The sequence below is a fragment of the Nicotiana tabacum genome, chromosome 16, assembly GCF_000715075.1.
Source record: "Nicotiana tabacum cultivar K326 chromosome 16, ASM71507v2, whole genome shotgun sequence".
NCBI classification, from domain to species: Eukaryota; Viridiplantae; Streptophyta; class Magnoliopsida; order Solanales; family Solanaceae; genus Nicotiana; species Nicotiana tabacum.
This window is the reverse complement of record NC_134095.1, coordinates 36,992,524-37,015,401: the sequence shown is the minus strand read 5'-3', so window position 1 is coordinate 37,015,401 and position 22,878 is coordinate 36,992,524.

Genomic DNA, 22,878 nt, shown 5'->3' with positions numbered 1-22,878 from the left:
ACCACCTCACTTTGACTGATAGGGTTCCCATTAATTCTATCATTTACAGAAAGCATAGTATTAAAATCTCCTAGCACAAGCCAAACCTCCCCCATAGTACTGTTAATCTATCTCAGCTGCTTCCATATTTCCTGCCTTTCTGCAATAGTATTATATCCATAAACAAAAGTTAACCAACAGTGGAATGTTGAGTTCTTGTCTCTGACTTCACAGTGCACCATTTGAGCTCCAGATTGTATTATGGTAATGTCTACTTGTTGTGCCTTCCATAATATCCATATTCTCCCGTTAGGGTCATATGAATAGTTTGAAAATATTTCCCATTCCCCAAACTTCCTTCTAACCTTTTTCTCATTTCTTATTTTTACTTTTGTCTCAAGGCATCCTAAGACAGTTATTTTATTTTTCAGCAGAAAGGCCTTGAGTTCTTTCTGCTTATAGGGCTTATTAAGCTCTCTAATATTCCATGAGCTAATAATCATGGGGGATGAGCAAAAGGTACTCTTCCTTCTTTAGATGTCAGGCTAGCATCCTCCCCTTCCTAAATTCTCAGAGCCTTAAATCTGTTTTGATGTAGTATATTTTCAATGGTCTCCTCAAACATACCCTTCCTTATTGATGTTTTCACCTTGGGACTCTGCACCTGTTTCCCTTTTGATTTGGCTACTTGGAACTCATCATTTTCTTTATGCTCACTCCCTATAGTAACTACTTCTTGCCTTGTGTCTACTGGTGTAGTCACTTTTTCTTTGCTTGGTTCAGCTCTAACTTCTTGGTCCTGTATTTCCACAGCTTACTTAGGCTTGGCAATCCACTTAGTGAGTAGTTTTCTTCCCCTTCTTTGTTGGTTTTCTACCTGACCTTTAGGGATAGGACCAGGCTTCTTCATCACCTCTGTTGTAGCTCTACATTCCTCTATCCCGTGACCAATCACTAGGCATTCTTGACAGAAAATAGGCTGCCAATCATAACTCAATCTTTGCTCCCTATTTTTGCCCTCAGCCGTTTCTATCAGTATTGTCTCAGGCAATGGTTGAGACACATCCATTTCAATTAACATGTGGGCATAAGATATCCTTGCTTTCTAAGCTGTTAATTTGTCAGTATAAATAGGATTCCCAATCGAGCTCGCAATTCTTCCTAAATTCTCCACTATCCAGTATTGTATAGGCAATCCATGGAAATTAACCCATACTGGGATATTATTTGAATTCTCCTTGCTCATTTGGAAATCTGGATCCCATTTCTTCAAAATCATTGGTCTATTGTTGAAGATTTATGACCCATTTTGAAGTATTGCATCTCTATCATCATCAGATTCAAATTTGAAGATGAAATAACCTTCGTCATGAAGTAGTACCTGTGGGGTCGTAACAAACTGACATACCCCATAAACAAATTTCAGCATCTCCTTGAATTGAGGAGATCTACCTATGATATAGCCAATTAAGCTTGTTCTCCATCTTCTATTCTGTTCTTCCACTTTTATGTGGTTTAATCTAACAATTTTTCTTCCATCCTTGATAACATGGGGATAGTAATTCTATTTTAGCCCTTGCTACATAAATCTATTACCTTGGACTACCTCAGCTAGCGTTGGTTTTGAAACCCCTAGGCTTGTCGAGAAGGTTAGCTTCCTTGCTGCCGTCGCCATATCAACTTCATTGAGTGTTGGATTTGTAGGTGACTCTTCCATTTGAGCTATCGGAGCTTGATTTTTCACCGGCTCCGTCAATTCCTTCTTTTCCTGTCCTTGCAGAATCGTTGGTGCACTACCCATGCCTTTCATCCAATGGAACAGTTGCACCGACCCAAGGGTTTGGAGAATCCCTGTTTCTGGTGTAACCAACCTACCATCTTCTTCTTCTGCCTTCTCATCTTCATCCGTGTTCTTCACCTTAGCTATGAAGTTCCTCTTCTTCTGTCTAGCCATCCCTACCAGCGTAGGTTAGTAGTCCTTGCTCAACATGCGCCGAGAGAGTCCTTGTCCCAGACGGTTTTTTATCTATAATTATCTATAAATAATTATAGATAATCGTTAGATATTAATTTATAAACACTACATGAAAAAAAACTAACATTTTCTCAATTCTCGTAGTGATAATTTTATTTTTGCACTATTCTCATAGGTGTCATTAGAACCTAAAAATAGCCACAAAGTGAAATAATAACGCATATTTATGGCAAAACACATAGGTTGACACGATATAAATAATTCTTTGATTATGACGTGACTCTTATACTACGACTTGAACTCTTATTTGGTATGATTTTATCTTTCAAAAAATATTTTTATTTTGAAATTTCAATTTCTAAAACTTTATATATATTATAATGATTATCTTTATAATGATGCAAGTGAAGATATTATCCTTAATTTAAAATTCACTTTAATCGGTTATCTAAAATTTTAAATGATTTTTTGGCCGGATTTATTTCAGTATGACTCCACTTTAAGTTTATTGATATCTCTAGCCCCAGAATTTAAATTTTTAATACCCTATATATAAAAAAAATTTGTTCTTTAAATTATTAAATGTTAAATTAGTTGATTATTATTATTATTATTATTATTATAAAACATTACATATATTGTCTTAAAATTATCAAGTAGTTTATTTTTTGACACCATACTTGGCTTAACCTCAATGCAAACTTGTCACGACCCAAAATCCACTAAGGGTCGTGATGGCGCCGGACACCTCTGTCAGGCAAGCCAACTACAATTTACTAGCAATTTCTCATTTTAAATTATTTTGAAATCATTTCCTTTAATAAAATAAATAATAAATAATAAACTCCGCTGGATAAATGAGGATGTCTTTACAAAATTTAACTACTGAAAAATCCAGTGATCATCCCAGAACCCGGTGTCACAAGTACAAGAGCAATTTCTTGAAAATAATGTAATACAACAACTGTCCGGAATACAATATTAGACAGAAAGTAAATACAGAAATCTGAAAGAGACTCTGCTGGCTGCGGGTCGTCTCGAGAAGTGCAGCTCACCTAAGTCTCCATATTAACCATGCTGCTACGCCCACTAGGCCACTAGAGATGCATGTGCATGTGCAACAAAAATGCACAACAAGTGTAGTATGAGTATGAAAACAACGTGTACCCAATGAGTATCCCGTCTAATCTCGAAGAAGTAGAGACGAGAGGTCGACTTCGACACTTACTAGTGGCCCAATATTAAAAATTGTAAAGAAATGGGAGGAGATCATAAATTTTATGAAGCAATTATAAACTCATAAAGCCGGATAATAGGTAAACAACTTCTCAAATAATAATGGATTCCCAAGATTTACTTTTCATCATCTTTTATCAATTTATCTCCGGTCAAGAAAGGCAAATATCAATATTTATAAATCTCAGGCAAACAATACAAGCATGCGCATATCATGCCGAGGTCGTACGACCCGATCCAACATAAATGTAAAATGTGCACTGCCGAGGGTCGAACGGTGCGAACCATAGATTATTACCCCGCTCGCGAATCAAACTTGCGACGCGGTCAACACAAAAAAACAGATACCCTGCTCGCGAATCATACATGCGACGCAGGTACACATAGAAATACATGTTCAAACAGCAAATTAAGAATTTATCGAGGAACGTTTATCCAAATAAAAACCAAATCTCTTTTAGAGATTTAAGAAAATGAAGTTTAATCTCTTTTAAAAATTCATTTACCAATTCGATAAGATTTAAGCAACTCAACTGCCAACAAGAATACATATATTCCAAGTATAGCATATTTTTGGGTCCTAGACTACCCGTACTTACACATAATAGTAGCTACGCACGGACTCTCGTCACCTCGTGCGTACGTAGCCCCCATAAATAGGAGCACATACCCAATTATTTCACCTATGGGGACAATTCCCTCTTACAAGGTTAGAAAGGAGACTCACCTCGCTCCGAAGATCCATAACCGGCATTTCCACGCCCTTCCGAAGATCCGAATCGATGCTAAATGCTCCAAAGCTAGCCAATAATTATGCAAATCCATTAATATATGCTCAATTTATAACAATTCCTAACCTCGATCGAAAAATTGTCAAAAATGCCCTCGGGCCCACGTGCCCGGATTCCATAATTTTTCGAAGGATAAGTTTACTCACAATTTCACGAACTTAAATATATAATTTACTCTATATTTCATACCCAAAATCATGGTCAAATTCCAAGAATATCGATTTTCTAGGTTTTCCCTCAAACCCCAAGTTTCTACAAATTTCATGCTCAAATCAGTACATAATCAATGTATTTGACTCAAGATAGGTGGGGATAGCTTACCTTATCGTTGATGATGAAAACCCCCTCTTGAAACCCCTCAAGAATCGCCCAAGCCAAGAGAAAAATGAAAGAAAATGGCCAAATCTCGAATTTAAAACAACTCACTGCCTCCAGCACTTTCCGCACATGCGGTCTCGCAGGTGCGAATCACACGCCGCTTCTGCGGTCCAGGGCTCCCAGCCCATTCCGCTTTTGTGTCCTCTCCTCCGTAGATGTGATCCCACATCTGCGGTAAAACGACCGCATCTGTGGTCCCAGCCTAGCCGTCCATTTCCATTTCTACAGCATGAAGGCCGCTTCTGCGGCTCCGCACCTGCGTCCCTAGTCTCGCAGGTGCGGTTACACCAGCAACCAGCAACTTCAGCCCTTTCCAAAATCCCATTTTCGATTCGTTAACCACCCAGAATCCACCCGAGGCCCCCGGGACCCAACCAATCATACTAACCAGTCCCAAAACACATTACGGACTTGCTCGAGGCCTCAAATCATATCAAACAACGCTAAAATCACGAATCGACCTCCAATCCAAGCTTAATGAACTTTAGAAATTCAAACTTCTACATTCGATGACGAAACCTATCAAATCACGTCCGATTGACCTCAAATTTTGCACACAAGTCATATTTGACATTACGGACCTACTCCAACTTCCGGAATTTGATTTTGACCCCGATATCAAAAAGTCCACTTCCGTTCAAACTTCTCAAAAACCTTCAAATTTCTATCTTTAGCCAAATGAATCCAAAATGACCAACAGACCTCTCCGAATTCACTTCCGATCGCGCTCCCAACTCCAAAATCACCATACGGAGCTACTCCCAGACTCGGAAGCCCAAACGGACATCGATAACAATGAAATGCACTTCAACCCAAACTTATGGAATTCTTCCAAAAATGCTAACTTCTGCAATAGGTGCCGAAACGCTCCCGGGTCTTCCAAAACCCTACTCGGACATACGCCCAAGTCCGAAATCGTCATACAAACCTACTAGAACCTTCGAATCCCGAATCCATAGTCGTTTACTCAAAAATCCAAATAAACCTCTGCGAAGTAGTGACGAGGCTAGGACCAGATTTCCAAATAAACCTGTGCAGTTCAAATATATATACAGCGGAAAGAAATACAGAAATAACCAGTCAATATGGGAGAGGGAGCATGTTGTAGGGGATATAACAATTTCGAATAGAAAGACATCGAGTAATGAAAGGAACAATATAACTCGGATATCAACAAAGAATCAGAAATCAATAAATGCACGGCATCACCTTTCGTGCTTTTACTCTCGTCCTCACCAAAGCAATCATATAATAAAGTATACACGGCATCACCCTTCGTGCTTTTACTCTCTTTCCTCACCATATAATCAATATAATCGGCATGGATGGTACATCGTGCGGCACGACATCACCCTTCATGCTTTACGCTTTTTCCTCACAATCATACACGACATCACCCTTCGTGCTTTACACTCTTTCCTCATAAAACAAACAATGCACGACATCACCCTTCGTGCTTTAACTCTCTTCCTCACCCAAACAACAATCACAAACAATAGGGCAAGGGAACAAATGAAGTTGCAATAAAAATCCCGGCAAGGGAACAACAATTCAACAATTTAATCCCGGCAAGGGAACAACATCAATAACATCAACATCCCGACAAAGGAGATAACAAATAAATCAACAATAGCTCGGATCTCTTCTCTTTCTCACTTCTGCTTCACTATTCACTTCACAACTCGAGCCAATGCTCTGGAGGTTCAATTATCACTTATACTTTAACAATTCGTTATACAACTTGAGCCAACGCTCCTCAAGGTTCATAGACCACAATTCCTTCCACAAACTTTATACCACAAATAGAAACCACCACTAAGGCATGAAAGATACAACGAAGTCATGATAATCACAATATAAAGACTCACGGGCATGCTAGACACCAACATATTGATACTCGTCACCATGCCTATACGTCGTACTCAACAATTACCACATAGCAAATAGGACTCAACTCCTAATCCCTCAAGCTAAGGTTATACCAAGCACTTACCTCGAACTTCCACAGCCAACTCAATCCTCATACACCGCCTTTCCTTTCAAATTTGGCTCCAAATCAATTGTATCTAGACATAATCGACTTAATAACATCAATAAATGCTAAATAATCCAATTCCAATACTAAAATTTAGCTTTCTAATCATTCTTCCCAAAAAATCCAAAAATCAACCCCGGGCCCGCTTGGTCAAAACACGAGGTTCGGACCAAAACCCGATCACCCATTCACCCACGAGCCCAAATATATAATTTGTTTTGAAATCCGACCCCAAAACGAGGTCAAATTCCCAAATAATCAAAAAGTCCTAACTCTACCCAAATCCCAAATTTTCTACCATAAATCACATGTTTTAGGCCTAGAAATCTAGTGGCTGTTGATAAAAATGGACGAAAACGAGCTTAGGATTACATATCTATGAAGCTATGGTGAAGTTCTTCTTCAAAAATCGCCCAAGAAGTATGGAGAAGATGAAGTTTGTGAGAAATAATGAAAATCCCGTATGGCATTCTGTTTTTGAAACTTAAAATAACTGGGCGAAATTGGTCATCGCGTTCGCGATGAGTTAGGTCTGACAGACCTTCGCATTCGCGGAAGATGGCTCGCGTTCGCGGATCTTTGTCTCCTTAAGCCTACGCATTCATGGGCCAGTGGCCGCGTTCGCGATGCACAAAATGGTGACCCCTCCCTAGGCCTTAACCTTACGCGTTCGCGTGTACATGGACACGTTCGCGAAGGGTATTCCCCCCTCAGCCTCGCGTTCGCATCTCAAGCTTCGCATTTGCGAAGAAGAAATCTGGCACCTGGGAAATTTGCCTTACGCGTTCGCGAGAGGGACCATGCGAACGCGAAGAGTAAAATCCCTGGGCACTGAACAGCGGAAACCTGCAACTTTTTGAGTTCTAAAAACCTTCCGAAACATACCTGAGCCCTCGGGGCTCAAAACCAAATATACGTACTAACTCAATAACATCATACGAACTTATCCGTGCGATCAAATCGCCAAAATAACCTCAATAACAATAAATTAAACCTCAAAATCAATGAAATATTTCAAAACTTCTTAAAGCATCAAACTTTGCATTTACGGTCCGAATCATGTCAAACGGATTTCGTTTCTTACCAAACTCCATAGAATCATCTTAAATCATATATAAGACCTATACCAGGCACCGGAACCAAGATACGGCCCAATACCAACACGTTCTAATCAAAATTTATTTCCAAAACCTTCTAACCATTTCAGAAAATAATTTTCTTTAAAAATTTATTTCTCGGGCTTGGGACCTCGGAATTCGATTCCGGGCATACGCCCAAGTCCCATATTTTCCTACGGACCCTCTGGGTCCTTCAAATCACGGGTCCGGGTCCGTTTTCCCAAAATATTGACCGAAGTCGAATTAATTTATTTTATAGTCAAAACTTATCATTTTTCACAGATTTCACATTTAGGCTTTCCGGCTACGCGCCCGGACTGCACATGCAAATCGAGGTGACTATAAATAAGGTTTTCAAGGCCTCAGAACATAGAATTCAATTTAAAGCAAGTGCTGACCTTTTGGGTCATCACATTCTCCACCTCTAAAACAACCGTTCATCCTCGAACGGACAGAAGAAGGAAGTACCTGAGTTAGGGAAAAGATGGGGATAATGGCTCCGCATATCGGACTCGGACTCCCAGGTCGATGCCTCAAGAGGCTGACCTCTCCACTGAACACGAACAGAAGGAAAACTCTTCGATCTCAACTGACGAACCTGCCGGTCTAGAATAGCTACCGGCTCCTCCTCGTAAGACAAATCCTTGTCCAACTGGACAGTGCTGAAATCTAACACGTATGATGGATCGCCGTGATATTTCTGAAGCACAGACACATGAAACACTGGATGCACGACTGATAAGCTTGGCGGCAATGCAAGTCTATAAGCCACCTCCCCCACTCGATCAAGAATCTCAAATGGGCCAATGAACCTAGGGCTAAGCTTGCCCTTCTTCCCAAATCTCATCACGCCCTTCATAGGCGACACTCGAAGCAATACACGCTCACCGACCATGAATGCTAAATCACGAACTTTGTGGTTGGTATAACTCTTTTGCCTAGACTGAGCAGTACGAAGCCTATCCTGAATGATCCTGACCTTGTCCAAGGCATCCCGAACTAGATCTGTACCCAACAACCGAGCCTCTCCCGGGTCAAACCATCCAACCGGAGACCGATACTGCCTACCATATAAAGCCTCATAAGGAGCTATCTAAATACTCGACTGGTAGCTGTTGTTGTAGGCAAACTCTGCTAAAGGCAAAAACTGATCCCACGAGCCTCCAAAGTCAATGACACAAGCTCGGAGCATATCCTCCAAAATCTGAATAGTCCGCTCGGACTGCCCGTCGGTCTGAGGATGAAATGTGTTGCTCAACTCAACCCGTATGCCCAACTCTTGTTGAACTGCCCTCTAGAAATGCGAGGTAAACTACGTATCTCGGTCCGAAATAATAGACTCGGGCACACCATGAAGACGAACAATCTCCCGTATATAGATTTCAGCTAACCTCTTGGAAGAATAAGATACTGCCACAAGAATGAAATGCGCTGACTTGGTCAGCCTATCAACAATAACCCACACTACATCGAACTTCCTCTGAGTCCGTGGGTGACCAACAACAAAGTCCATAGTGATATGCTCCCATTTCCACTCAGGAATCTCAATCTTTTGAAATGAACCACCGGGCCTCTGATGCTCGTACTTAACCTGCTGACAATTCAAACACCAAGCCACATATGCAATGATATCCTTCTTCATTCTTCGCCACCAATAATGCTGCCGCAAATCCTGATACATCTTCGTGGCGCCCGGATGAATAGAGTACTGGGAACTATGGGCCTCCTCTAAAATCAACTCTTCAAGCCCATCCACATTAGGCACACAAACTCGACCCTGCAATCTCAAAACTACATCATCACCTAAGGTAACCTGCTTGGCACCTCCGTGCTGCACCGTGTCTCTGAGGATACACAAATGGGGATCATCATACTGCCGATCTCGGATACACTCCAATAATGAAGAGCGAGCGACTGTACAAGCTAACACACGGTTGGGCTCAGAAACATCCAACCTCACGAACTGATTGGCCAAAGCCTGAACATCCAAAGCAAGTGGTCTCTTACCGACCGGAATATAAGCAAGACTGCCCATACTGCCTGACTTCTTACTTAAAGCATCGGCCACCATATTGGCCTTTCCTGGGTGATATAAGATAGTGATATTATAATCTTTCAACAACTCCAACCACCTATTCTGCCTCAAATTCAACTCCTTTTGCTTGAACAAATACTGAAGACTCTTGTGATCCGTGAACATCTCACATGCCACGCCATATATAATGCCTCCAAATTTTCAACGCGTGAACAATGGCTGCCAACTACAAATAATGAACTGGATAGTTCTTCTCATGAATCTTCAACTGTCGTGAAGCATAGACAATGACCTTGCCATCCTGCATCAATATTTCACCAAGTCCAATACGAGATGCATCACAATAGATTGTATAAGGCCCTGAACCTGTGGGCAATACCAACATCGGTGCCGTAGTCAGAGCTATCTTGAGCTTCTGAAAGCTCACCTCACACTCGTCCGACCATCTGAACTGGGCACCCTTCTGGGTCAACCTGGTCATCGGGGCTGCGATAGATGAAAATCCCTCCACGAACCGACGATAGTAGCCTGCCACTCCTAAGAAACTCTGAATCTCTGTAGTTGATGCTGGTCTAGGCCAGTTCTTGACTGCCTCAATCTTCTTTGGATCAACCTGAATACCCTCCGCTGATACAACATGACCCAGGAATGCAACTAAACTCAAACAGAAATCACACCTCGAGAACTTAGCATATAACTGACTATATCTCTCAAGGTTTGAAGAACCATTCTAAGATGATGCTCGTGCTCCTCCCGGCTGCGGGAATAAATCAAAATATCATCAATGAAGACTATCACGAACGAATTCAAATAAGGCCTGAACACTCGGTTCATCAAATCCATAATAGCTGCTAGGGCATTTGTCAACCCGAATGACATCACCAAGAACTCATAATGTCCGTACCAAGTACAACTGTCTTAGGGACATCGGATGCCCTAATCCTCAACTTATGGTAGCTAGATCTCAATCTTCGAAAATACCTTGGCACCCTAAAGCTGATCAAACAAATCATCAATCCTCGGCAATGGATACTTATTCTTGATTGTAACCTTGTTCAACTACCGATAATCAATACACATTCTCATCGATCCATCCTTCTTCTTAACAAACAACATCGGCACACCCTAAGGCAAAACACTCAGCCTAATGAAACCCTTCTCAAGCAAGTCTTGCAACTGTTCCTTCAACTCTTTCAACTCCGACGGGGCCATACGATACGGCGGAATAGAAATGGGCTGAGTGCTCGGAGTTGAATCAATGCAAAAGTCAATATCCCTGTCGGGGGCATACTCGGCAGGTCTGAAGGAAAAACCTCAGGAAACTCACGAAAAACGGGCACAGAATCAATAGAAGGAATCTCTGCACTAGAATCACGTACATATGCCAAATAGGCCAAACACCCCTTCTCGACCATACGCCGAGCCTTCACATAAGAGATAACACTACGAGTAGAATGACTAGGAGTCTCTCTCCACTCTAAACGAGGCAATCCCGGCAAAGCTAAGGTCACAGTCTTGGCATGACAGTCCAAGATAGCATGGTAAGGTGATAACCAGTCCATCCCCAATATGACATCGAAATCAACCATGTCCAGAAGAAGCAAATCTACGCGAGTCTCAAGACCCCCAATCACAACTATACATGAACGATGGACTCAATATACCACAATAGAATCACACACCGGTGTAGACACATAAACATGAACACTTAAAGAATCACTAGGCATGACTAGATATGGTGCAAAATAAGATGACACATACGAGTATGTAGACCCTGGATCAAATAACAATGAAACATCTCTATCACAAACCAGAACCGTACCTGTAATAACCGTATTTGAAGCCTCAGCCTCGGGCCTGGCTGGAAGAGCATAACATTGGGGCTGGGCCCCACCACCCTGAACTACATCTCTGGGACGACCTGCTGCTGGATGGCCTCCACCTCTAGTGGCCTGAGCTTCACCTCTAATACCTCTACCTCCACCTCTAGCACCTCTACCCCCACCTCTAGATGGCTGGGCGGGCTGTGGAACACCTGGTGCCTGAACCATGGCATGGGAACCCTGATGTTGAGAGCCACTCGGTGCTAGAGGGCAAAACCTAGCAATGTGACCCATATTATCACAAGTGTAACAAGCCCTTGGCTGCTGAGACTGCTAGCCCTGACGACCTGATTGACCACCCCAGAAACTCTGAAGCTCCGGTGCACTGATAGGACCAGGTGGTGCACTGTAGGACTGCTGATCAGAATACTACATCTGAGGACCACGACCACCTGAAGTGCCGACTGAAAAGGCCTAGGAGGATGGCCTCTACCATATGAATCCCTACCTCCAGACGAAGTACCACTAAATCGGCCTGAATGACGGGGCCTCTTGTCCGACCCATGACCTCCCTGTGACAGAACCATCTCCACTTTCCTGGCCACATTGGCCACCTCATGGAAAGATATCTCACTCACTGCCTCCCTAGCCATCTAAAGACGAATCGGCTGAATAAGTCCATCAATGAACATCCTCGCCCTCTCTCTCTCTCAGTGGAAAGTATGATAAGAGCATGACGAGCCAAGTCGATGAATCTGGTCTCATACTGGGTAACAGTCATAGAACCCTGTTGGAGGCGCTCAAACTACCTCCGATAGGCCTCTCTCTATGTGATAGGGAGAAACTTCTCCAGAAATAGCTGCGTAAACTGCTCCCAAGTCAAGGCTAGCGATCCGGCTGTCTAGCTAAGCAATAATCTCTCTACCAAGTCTTGGCGGATCTAGATAAGCGAAAAGTAGCAAAATCGACCCCATTGGTCTCAATTATCCCCATGTTCCTAAGAACCTTGTGACAGTTGTCTAGATAATCCTGGGGATCCTCAGTAGATGCACCGCTGAAAGTAGTAGTGAAGAGATTGGTGAACCTATCCAACCTCCACAAAGCATCGGCAGACATAGCTGCTCCATCACCGGTCTGAGCTACCACACCCGGCTGAATTGCTCCAACTGGCTGGACCGCTGAAGTTTGAAACTGGGGAGCTACCTGCTCCGGAGTGCGAGTAGGATGAGTCTGGGCTCCTCCTCCAGCCTGAGAGACGGCTGGTGCTATAAGAAGCAAGCCTGCTCGGGTGACACTCTCCATGAGGCCCACCAGACGGACCAGAGTATCCTGAAGAACTAGGGAAGCAATAAACCCCTCTAGGACCTGAGCTGGGCTCACCGAAACTGCTGGGGCTGGAACCTCATCATCAAAGTCAACTTGAGGCTCCGCCGCTGGTGCTGCTGCTCGGGACTGAGCTCTGCCCCTACCTTGGCCTCTAGCATGGCCTCGGCCTCGCCCTCTGCCCCTCGTGGGAGCTGCTACTGGGGGCTCGGGCTACTGGTTAGTGGATGAGGAAGCACGTGTTCTCGCCATCTGCAAAAAAACAGAGTAGAAATTCAATTAGCATTGAGAAACCAAATCACACAACAGGAGAGAATAAATGTGAAGTTGTTCCTAACTCTGTAGCCTCTAGGGGATAAATACAAACGTCTCCATACCGATCTCTCAGACTCTACTAAGCTTGTCTGTGAACTGTGAGACCCATGTAACCTAGAGCTCTGATACCAACTTGTCACAACCCGGATTTTCCCCCCTCGGGAGTCGTGATGGAGCCTGCTAATGTGAGTTAGGCAAGCCAAACCTTTGATCTAATTACTTCATTAACCGATTATTTCTTTATAACTAATATAAGGCAATAACGTGATAACAACGAAAATTCAAATTTAAGCGGAAGACAACAATAAAATATATGAAAACTGTATATATTACAAATACTTAAGCCTTAACCACCCAAAACCTAGTGTCACAGTGTCACAAACTGTCTAAGATTGTTATATACAAAGTCTGAAGAAATAACAGTACATTGTTTCTGAATGGAAAGAAGATGAAACAGGAAGTACGGATAGAGGGAGACGTTAGGGCCTATGGACGCCTGTAGGTCTACCTTGGATCTCCGGGTGGACTGAAGGTAGCTTCCACACTACGGTCCAAAAGCTGCTCCGGGATCTGCACACAGTGCAGAGTGTAGTATCAGCACAACCGACCCTATGTGCTGGTAAGTGTCTAGCCTAACCTCGGCGAAGTAGTGACGAGGCTAGGATCAGACTACCAAATAAACCTGTGCAGTTCAAATACATATACAGCGGAAAGAAATACAAAAATAACTAGTCAATATGGGAGGGGGAGCATGCTGTGGGGGAGATAACAATTTCGAATAGAAAGATATTAAGTAATGAAAGGAACAATAACTCGGATATCAACATAGAATCAGAAATCAACAAATGCACGACATCACTCTTCGTGCTTTTACTCTCGTCCTCACCAAAGCAATCATATAATAAAAATATACACGGCATCACCCTTCATGCTTTTACTCTCTTTCCTCACCATATAATCAATATAATCAGTACAGAATGGTACATCGTGTGGCACGACATCACCCTTCGTGCTTTACACTCTTTCTTCACAATTATACATGGCATCACCCTTCGTGCTTAACAGTCTTTCCTCACAAAACAAACAATGCACGGCATCACCCTTCATGCTTTAACTCTCTTCCTCACCCAAACAACAATCACAAACAATAGGGCAAGGGAACAAATAAAGTTTCACTAAAAATCCCGGCAAAGTAACAACAATTCAACAATTTAATCCCGACAAGGAAACAACATCAATAACATCAACATCCCGGCAAGGGAGATAACAAATAAATCAACAATAGCCCGGCAAGGGTGACAACATAATGATCTCTTCTCTTTCTCACTTCTGCTTCACTATTCACTTCACAACTCGAGCCAATACTCTAGAGGTTCAATTATCACTTATACTTTCACAATTCGTTATACAACTTGAGCCAACGCTCCTCAAGGTTCATAGACCACAATTCCTTCCACAAACTTTATACCACAAATAGAAACCACCACTAAGGCATGAAAGATACAACGAAGTCATGATAATCACAATATAAAGACTCACGGGCATGCTAGACACCAACGTACAGATACTCGTCACCATGCCTATACGTCGTACTCAATAATTACCACATATCAAATAGGACTCAACTCCTAATCCCTCAGGTTAAGGTTAGACCAAACGCTTACCTCGAACTTCCACGACCAACTCAATCCTCAAACACTGCCTTTCCTTTCGAATTCAGCTCTAAATCAATTGTATCTAGACATAATCGACTTAATAACATCAATAAATGCTAAACAATCCAATTCCAATACTTAATTATAGCTTTCTAATCATTCTTCCCAAAAATCCAAAAATCGACCCCGGGCCCGCTTGGTCAAAACATGAGGTTCGGACCAAAACCCGATCACTCATTCACCCACGAGCCCAAATATATAATTTGTTTTGAAATTCGACCCCAAAACGAGGTCAAATTCCCAAATAATCAAAAAGCCCTAACTCTACCCAAACCCCAAATTTTCTACTCTTAATCACATATTTTAGGCCTAGAAATTTAGTGGGCGTTGATAAAAATGGAAGAAAACGAGCTTAGGATTACATACCTATGAAGAAATGGTGAAGTTCTTCTTCAAAAATCACCCAAGAGGTGTGAAGAAGATGAAGTTTGTGAGAAATAATGAAAATCCCGTATGGTATTCTATTTTTGAAACTTAAATTAACTGGGAGAAATTGGTCATCGCGTTCACGATAAGCTCGTCGCGTTCACGATGAGTTAGGTCTGACAGACCTTCGCATTTGCGGAAGATGGCCCGCGTTCGCAGGCCAGTGGCCGCGTTCGCGATGCACAAAATGGTGACCCCTCCCCAGGCCTTAACCTTACGCGTCCTCGAGTGCATGGACACATTCGCGAAGGGTATTCCCCCCTCAGCCTCGCGTTCGCGAAGAAAAGATCTGGCACCTAGGAAATTTGCCTTACGCGTTCACGAGAGGGACCACGCGAACGCGAAGAGTGAAATCCCTGGGCACTGAACAACAGTAACCTGCAACTTTTTGAGTTTCAAAAACCTTCCGAAACACATCTGAAACATACTTGAGCCCTCGGGGCTCAAAACCAAACATACGTACTAACTCAATAACATCATACGAACTTATCCGTGCGGTCAAATTGCCAAAATAACCTCAATAACAACGAATTAAACCTCAAAATCAATGAAATATTTCAAAACTTCTTAAAGCATCAAACTTTGCATTTAGAGTCCGAATCACGTCAAACGGATTTCATTTCTTACCAAACTCCATAGAATCATCTTAAATCATATATAAGACAGTACCGGGCGCCGGAACCAAGATACAGGCCCGATACCAACACGTTCTAATCAAAATTCATTTCCCAAACCTTTAAACCATTTCAGAAAACAATTTTCTTTAAAAATTCATTTCTCGGGCTTGGGACCTCGGAATTCGATTCCGGGCATATGCCCAAGTTTCATATTTTCCTACGGACCCTCCGGGATCGTCAAATCACGGGTCTGGGTCCGTTTACCCAAAATGTTGACCGAAGTCAAATTAATTCATTTTATAGTCAAAACTTATCATTTTTCACAGATTTTCACATTTAGGCTTTCCGGCTACGTGCCCGGACTGCGCATGAAAATTGAGGTGACGCTAAATGAGGTTTTCAAGGCCTTGAAACACAGAATTTAATTTAAAAGCAAGTGCTGACCTTTTGGTTCAGCACAACTTACTAGTGGTCCAATATTAATAATTGTAAAGAAATGGGAGGAGATCATAAATTTTATGAAGCAATTATAAACTCATAAAGCCGGATAATAGGTAAACAACTTCTCAAATAATAATGGATTCCCAAGATTTACTTTTTATCATCTTTTATCAATTTATCTCCGGCCAGGAAAGACAAATATCAACATTTATAAATCTCAGGCAAACAATACAAGCATGCACATATCATGCCGAGGTCGTACGGCCCGATCCAACATAAATGTAAAATGTGCACTGCCGAGGATCGAACAACGTGAACCATAGATGCATCTATTACCCCGCCCGCGAATCATACCTGCGACGCGGTCAACATAAATAAACAAACACCATGCTCGCGAATCATACATGCGACGTAGGTACACATAGAAATACATGCTCAAACAACAAATTAAGAATTTATCGGGGAAAGTTTATCCAAATAAAAGTCAATTGTCTTTTAGCAATTTAAGAAAATGAAGTTTAATCTCTTTTAGAAATTCATTTACCAATTCGATAAGCTTTAAGCAACTCAACTGCCAACAAGATTACAGATATTCCAAGTATAGCATACTTTTGGGTCCTAGACAATCCAGACTTACACATAATAGTTGCTACGCACGGACTCTCATCACCTCGTGCGCACGTAGCCCCCCACAAATAGGAGCACATAACCAATTATTTCACCTATGGGGACAATTCCCTGTTACAAGGTTAGAAATGAGACTCACCTCGCTCCGAAGATCCATACCGGCATTTCCACGCCCTTTCGAAGACCCGAATCGATGCTAAATGCTCCAAAGCTAGCCAATAATTATGCAAATCTATTAATATGCTGAATTACTCATTAAAATCCAATTTATAACAATTTCTAACCCGGTCGAAAAGTTGACAAAAATGCCCTCGGGCCCACGTGCCCGGATTCCAAAAATTTTCGAAGGATAAGTTTACCCACAACCTCATGAACTTAAATATATAATTTACTCTAAATTTCATACCCAAAATCGTGGTCAAATTCCAAGAATATCAATTTTCTAGGTTTTCCCTCAAACCCCTAGTTTCTACATATTTCATGCTCAAATCCATACATAATCAATGTATTTGACTCAAGATAGGTGGGGATAGCTTACCTTATCATTGAGGATGAAAATCCCCTCTTGAAACCCTCCAAGAATCGCCCAAGCCAAGAGAAAGATGAAAGAAAATGGCCAAATCCCGACTTTAAAACAACCTACTGCCTCCAGCACTTTCCGCACCTGCGGTCTCTTGACCGTTTCTGCGGTCTCGCAGGTGTGAACCACACGCTGCTTCTGCGGTCCAGGGCTCCCAGCCCTTTCCGCTTCTGCGTCCTCACCTCCGCAGATGCGATCCCGCTTCTGTGGTAAAACAACCGCATCTGCGGTCCCAGCCTAGCCATCCATTTCTGCTTCTGTGGCATGAAGGCCACTTCTGCGGCTCCGCACCTACAGCCTTAGTCTTACAGGTGTGGTTACACCAGCAACCAACAACCAGCAACTTCAGCCCTTTCCAAAATCCCATTTTCGATCCGTTAACTACCCGAAATCCACCCGAGCCCCCCCGGAACCCCAACCAATCATACCAACCAGTCCCAAAACATATTACGGACTTGTTCGAGGCCTCAAATCATATCAAAAAATGCTAAAATCACGAATCGACCTCCAATCCAAGCTTAATGAACTTTAGAAACTCAAACTTCTACATTCAATAACAAAACCTATCAAATCACGTCCGATTGACCTCAAATTTTGCACACAAGTCATATTTAAAATTACAGACCTACTCCAACTTCCGGAATTGGATTCTGACCCCGATATCAAAAAGTCCATTTCCGGTCAAACTTCTCAAAAACCTTCAAATTTCTATTTGTGATGACCCAAAAGGTCATCACTTGTGTTGTAATGAAATTCTATATTGTGAGGCCTTAAACACCTCCCTTAACAGCACCTTGAATTGCGTGCATAGTCCGGGCGCGTAGCTGGAAAGCTTAAATATGAAAAATGATAAGTTTTGACTGTAAAATGAATAAATTTGACTTCGGTCAACGTTTTGGGTAAACAGACCCGGACCTGTGATTTGATGGTCCTGAAGGGTCCGTAGGAAAATGTGAGATTTGGGCATATGCCCAGAATCAGATTCCGAGGTCCCAAGCCCGAGAAACGAATTATTTAAAGAAAATTGTTTTCTGAAATTGTTTAAAGAAATTTGAAATGAAATTTGCTTAGAACATGATGTTATCGGACCTGTATTGTTGTTCGGGTGCCCGATACAGGTCTTATATATGATTTAAGACATTTCTGTGGAAGTTGGTGAAAAATGGATGTCATATGACGTGATTTGGACTTAAATCGCAAAGTTGATGTTTAAAGAAGATTTCAGAAAATTTCATTGATCTCGATATTTAATTTGATGTTCATGATGTTATTTTGACGATTTGATTGCACGAATAAGTCCGTAGGATGTTTTTAAGGATTTTGTGTATATTTGGTTTGGAGACCCAAGGGCTCGGGTGAGTTTCGGGTTGGTTCCGGGATGCCTTAGGCCTAAAAACACAGTTGTGGCAGGTTCAGAGAAGTTGCAGGTCTCTGAACCCGCCATTTCGGTCCGCACAAAAACGTGTGCTACCATGGAAGGGGGCCAGTGCGGTCCACGGTCGGCTTTGTGCGGTGCGCGGTGGAGGCCTGTGCGGCCGCAGTCCATTCGTGCGGTCCGCACAGGGCACTAGACTGTAGTACCCTCAGAAAGGCATGTGCGTCCGCAGTCCATTTTGTGCGGTCCGCATAGAGGATCTGAGAGGGGTATAAATAGACGAGATTTTTAGTTATTTTTCATTTTTCAAACCCCCAAAAACATAAGAGGCGATTTTTCAAATAACCTTTCTTCTCCAAATCAATTGTAAGTCATTTTTAACTAGTTTTCTTCAATCATTAACATCTTTTAACATGATTTCAACTTCAAATCAATGATTTTCATGGGGGAAATTGGGTGTTTTGGGTAGAACCTAGGTTTTTCAAAAATTGGGGATTTGGACCTTGATTTGAGGTCCGATTTCAAAACAAATTATATATTTGTGTTCGTGGGGGAATGGGTAATCGGGTTTTGGTTCGAACCTCGGGTTTTGACCACGTGGGCCCGGGGGCAATTTTGACCTTTTGGGTAAAACTTTGGAAAACTCATTTTCATGCATTCAAATTGATTCATTTAGCGTTTATTGATGTAATTAAGTAACTTGTGACTAGATACGAGCGAATTGGCGGTGGAACCAAGGGGCAAAGCTATAATTGAATCGTGAATTGTGTTCGTGGCATCGAGGTAAGTGTTTGGTCTAACCTTAGTTTGAGGGATTATGAGTTGTGTCTTATTTTCTATTTGCTTCTTGTTGAGTACGATGTATAGGCATGGTGACGAGTATCTATACGTTAGTGTCAAGTATGACCGTGAGTCTTATATTGTGATTTTCTTGATTTCGTTGTATTATTCATGCCTTGATGAAGATTTCTAATTGTTGTATAAAGTTTGTGGCAAGAATTGTGACCTATGAACATTGAGGAGCGTTGGCTCAAGTTGTATAGCGAAATTGTGAAAGTATAAGTGACATTTGAACTTTTAGAGCATTGACTCGAGTTGTAAAATGAGTTGTGAAAGTATAAGTAATAATTGAAACTCTAGAGCATTGGCTCGAGTTGTGAAGTGAATTGTGAAGTAAGAGTGTGAAAGAGAAGAGATCATTATGTTGTCCCCTTGCTGGGCTATTGTTGAATTGTGGTTCCCTTGCATTGTGTTCTTAATTGATAATATGGATGCTTAGGTTAATGATTTTTTGTGTTGGGTAGGAATTATGGGCATAACTGAGGTAGTTAGGTGTCCGAATGAGGTTGGTTATAGCTGAGGTAGTTAGGTGTGGTGACGAGTTTGGTTATGGCCGATGTGGTTAGATGTTGTAATGAGTTTGGTTATAGCTGAGGTAGTTAGGTGTGGTATCAATTTTGGTTATAGCTGTTTCTCCCTTGTCGGGAAGTGATTGCTTATGCTGTCGAATCCCTTGCCGGGATAGTGTAGACCTTATTGACCCCTTGTCGGGATTCTTGTTATGATTGTTGACAATATTATATATGGATCGGGTTGCATGCCGCAACAATATTATATATGGATCGGGTTGCACGCCGCAACAATATTATATATGGATCGGTTGCATGCCGCAACAATATTATATATGGATCGGGTTGCACACCGAACAATATTATATGTGGATCGGGTTGCACGCCGCAACAAAGATATAATGAAATGGGAGCGGGTGGTACACCTACCATAAGATATAGTGAAATGGGAGCAGGTGGTACGCCTACCACGAGATACAGGAAATGGGATCGGGTTGCACGCCTGCAATAAGATGTGAAAAGAAAGTGAAATTTGTCTTTGTCTTCCTTATTCATGTTAGTGGTTGGATTTTGATTCCTTAATAATTCTCTTGATAGTCTGTTTTTACCTGTTATTCCCCGAAGCATGTTTCCCTCTCCTATCTTTACTTGTTTATTTCTGCTTTACTTCCCGCTGTATATTATATAACTGCACAAGTTTATTTGGTGGTCTGGTCCTAGCCTCGTCATTACTTCGCTGAGGTTAGGCTAGGCACTTACCAACACATGGGGTCGGTTGTGCTGATACTACATTTTGCACTCTTTTGTGCAGACCCCAGTGTTGTGGACTTCGGACCATGGTGAGATTACTGATTCTTGATCATCAGACGACCCGAGGTAGTCCTGCAGGTGTCCGCAGGCCTTGGCGTCCCCTTCTATGTACTATTCCTATTACTTTCATGCATTTCTAGAGACAGTGTTGTATTTATTTCTTTCAGAACCTTTATTTGTAGTATTCTTAGATTGTATGTGAAACTGTGACACCAATTCTGGGTGATTAAGGTTTAAGCTGTTGTAATAGACACATGTTCAGATATTCTATTGTTTTCTTCCACTTATTCTAATTTTCGCTGTTTTATATAATGTTAAAGAGAATAGAAATTGGTAAAAAGGTAAATTGTCTAATAATTGGCTTGCCTAGCTCACATTAGTAGGCGCCATCACGACTCCCGAGGGTGGGAAATTCAGGTCGTGACAAGTTGGTATCAGAGCTCTAGGTTACATGGGTCTCACAGTTCACAGACAAGCTTAGCAGAGTCTGAGGGATCGGTATGGAGACGTCTGTATTTATCCCCCAGAGGCTACAGAGTTAGGAAAAACCTCACATCTATTCTTTCCTGTCGTGCAATTTTGATCTCTCAATGCTAAGTTGAAACCTCTACTCTTGTCCTTTCGCGAATGGCAAGGTCACGTACCGCTTCTTCAGCCGAACAGCAGCACAAACCGGTGATAGATCAGCTACTTTTTTAGAGGCTTTGTGGAGGTTGGATAAGTTTCACCAAGCTCTTCACTAATACTTTCAGCGGTGCATCTTCTGAGGATCCTCAAGATTATCTAGACATCTGTCATGAGGTTCTCAGGAACATGGGGATTGTGGAGACCAATGAGGTCGATTTTGCTACTTTTCACTTGTCTGGATTTGCCAAGACCTGTTGGAGGGACTATCAATTGGCTATACTAGTTGGGTCATCAGCTTCGACTTGAGAACAGTTCACGCAGTTATTTCTGGAGAAATTTCTCCCCATCACTCAGAGAGAGGCCTATCGAAGGCAGTTTGAGCGTTTCCAATAGGGTTCTATGACTGTTACTTAGTACGAGATCAGATTCATCGACTTGGATCATCATGCTCTTATCATACTTCCCACTGTGAGAGAGAGTGAGGAGGTTCATTGAGGGACTCATCCAGCCCGCTCAGTTAGCTGGAGGTGGAGGTAGAGGTATTAGAGGTGGAGGTAGAGGTATTAGAGGTGGAGGTAGAGATGCTAGAGGTGGAGGTAAAGGTATTAGATGTGGAGGTGCAGGTAATGTTCTGGTTTGTGGTAGAGATGCTTCGATTTTATTTTGCGTCGTATCTGGTCATGCCTAGTGATTCTTTAAGTGCCCATGTTTATATGTCTACGCCGGTGGGTGATTCTATTGTGGTGGATCGCGCCCATTGTTCATGTATAGTGGTTATTAGAGATCTTGAGACTCGTATAGATTTGCTTTTTCTGGACATGGTTGATTTCGATGTTATATTGGGGATGGACTGGTTATCACCTTACCATGCTATCTTAGACTGTCATTCCAAGACTGTGACCTTAGCCTTACCGGGTTTGCCTCGTTTAGAGTGGAGAGGGACTCCTGGTCAATCTACCCATAGTTATATCTCTTAGGTGAAGGCTCGGTGTATGGTCGAGAAGGGGTGTTTGGCCTATTTGACATATGTTCGTAATTTTAGTGCTGAGGTTCCTTCTATTGATTATGTGCCCGTTGTTCGTGAGTTTCCTGAGGTATTCCCTTCAGACCTACCGGGTATGCCACCCGACAGGGATATTGATTTCTGCATTGATTTTGCTCCAGACACTCAGCCCATTTCTATCCTGCTGTATCGTATGGCCCCGCCTGAGTTGAAAGAGTTGAAGGAACAGTTGCAAGACTTGCTTCAGAAAGGTTTCATTAGGCCGAGTGTTTTGCCTTGGGGTGCGCCAGTGTTGTTTGT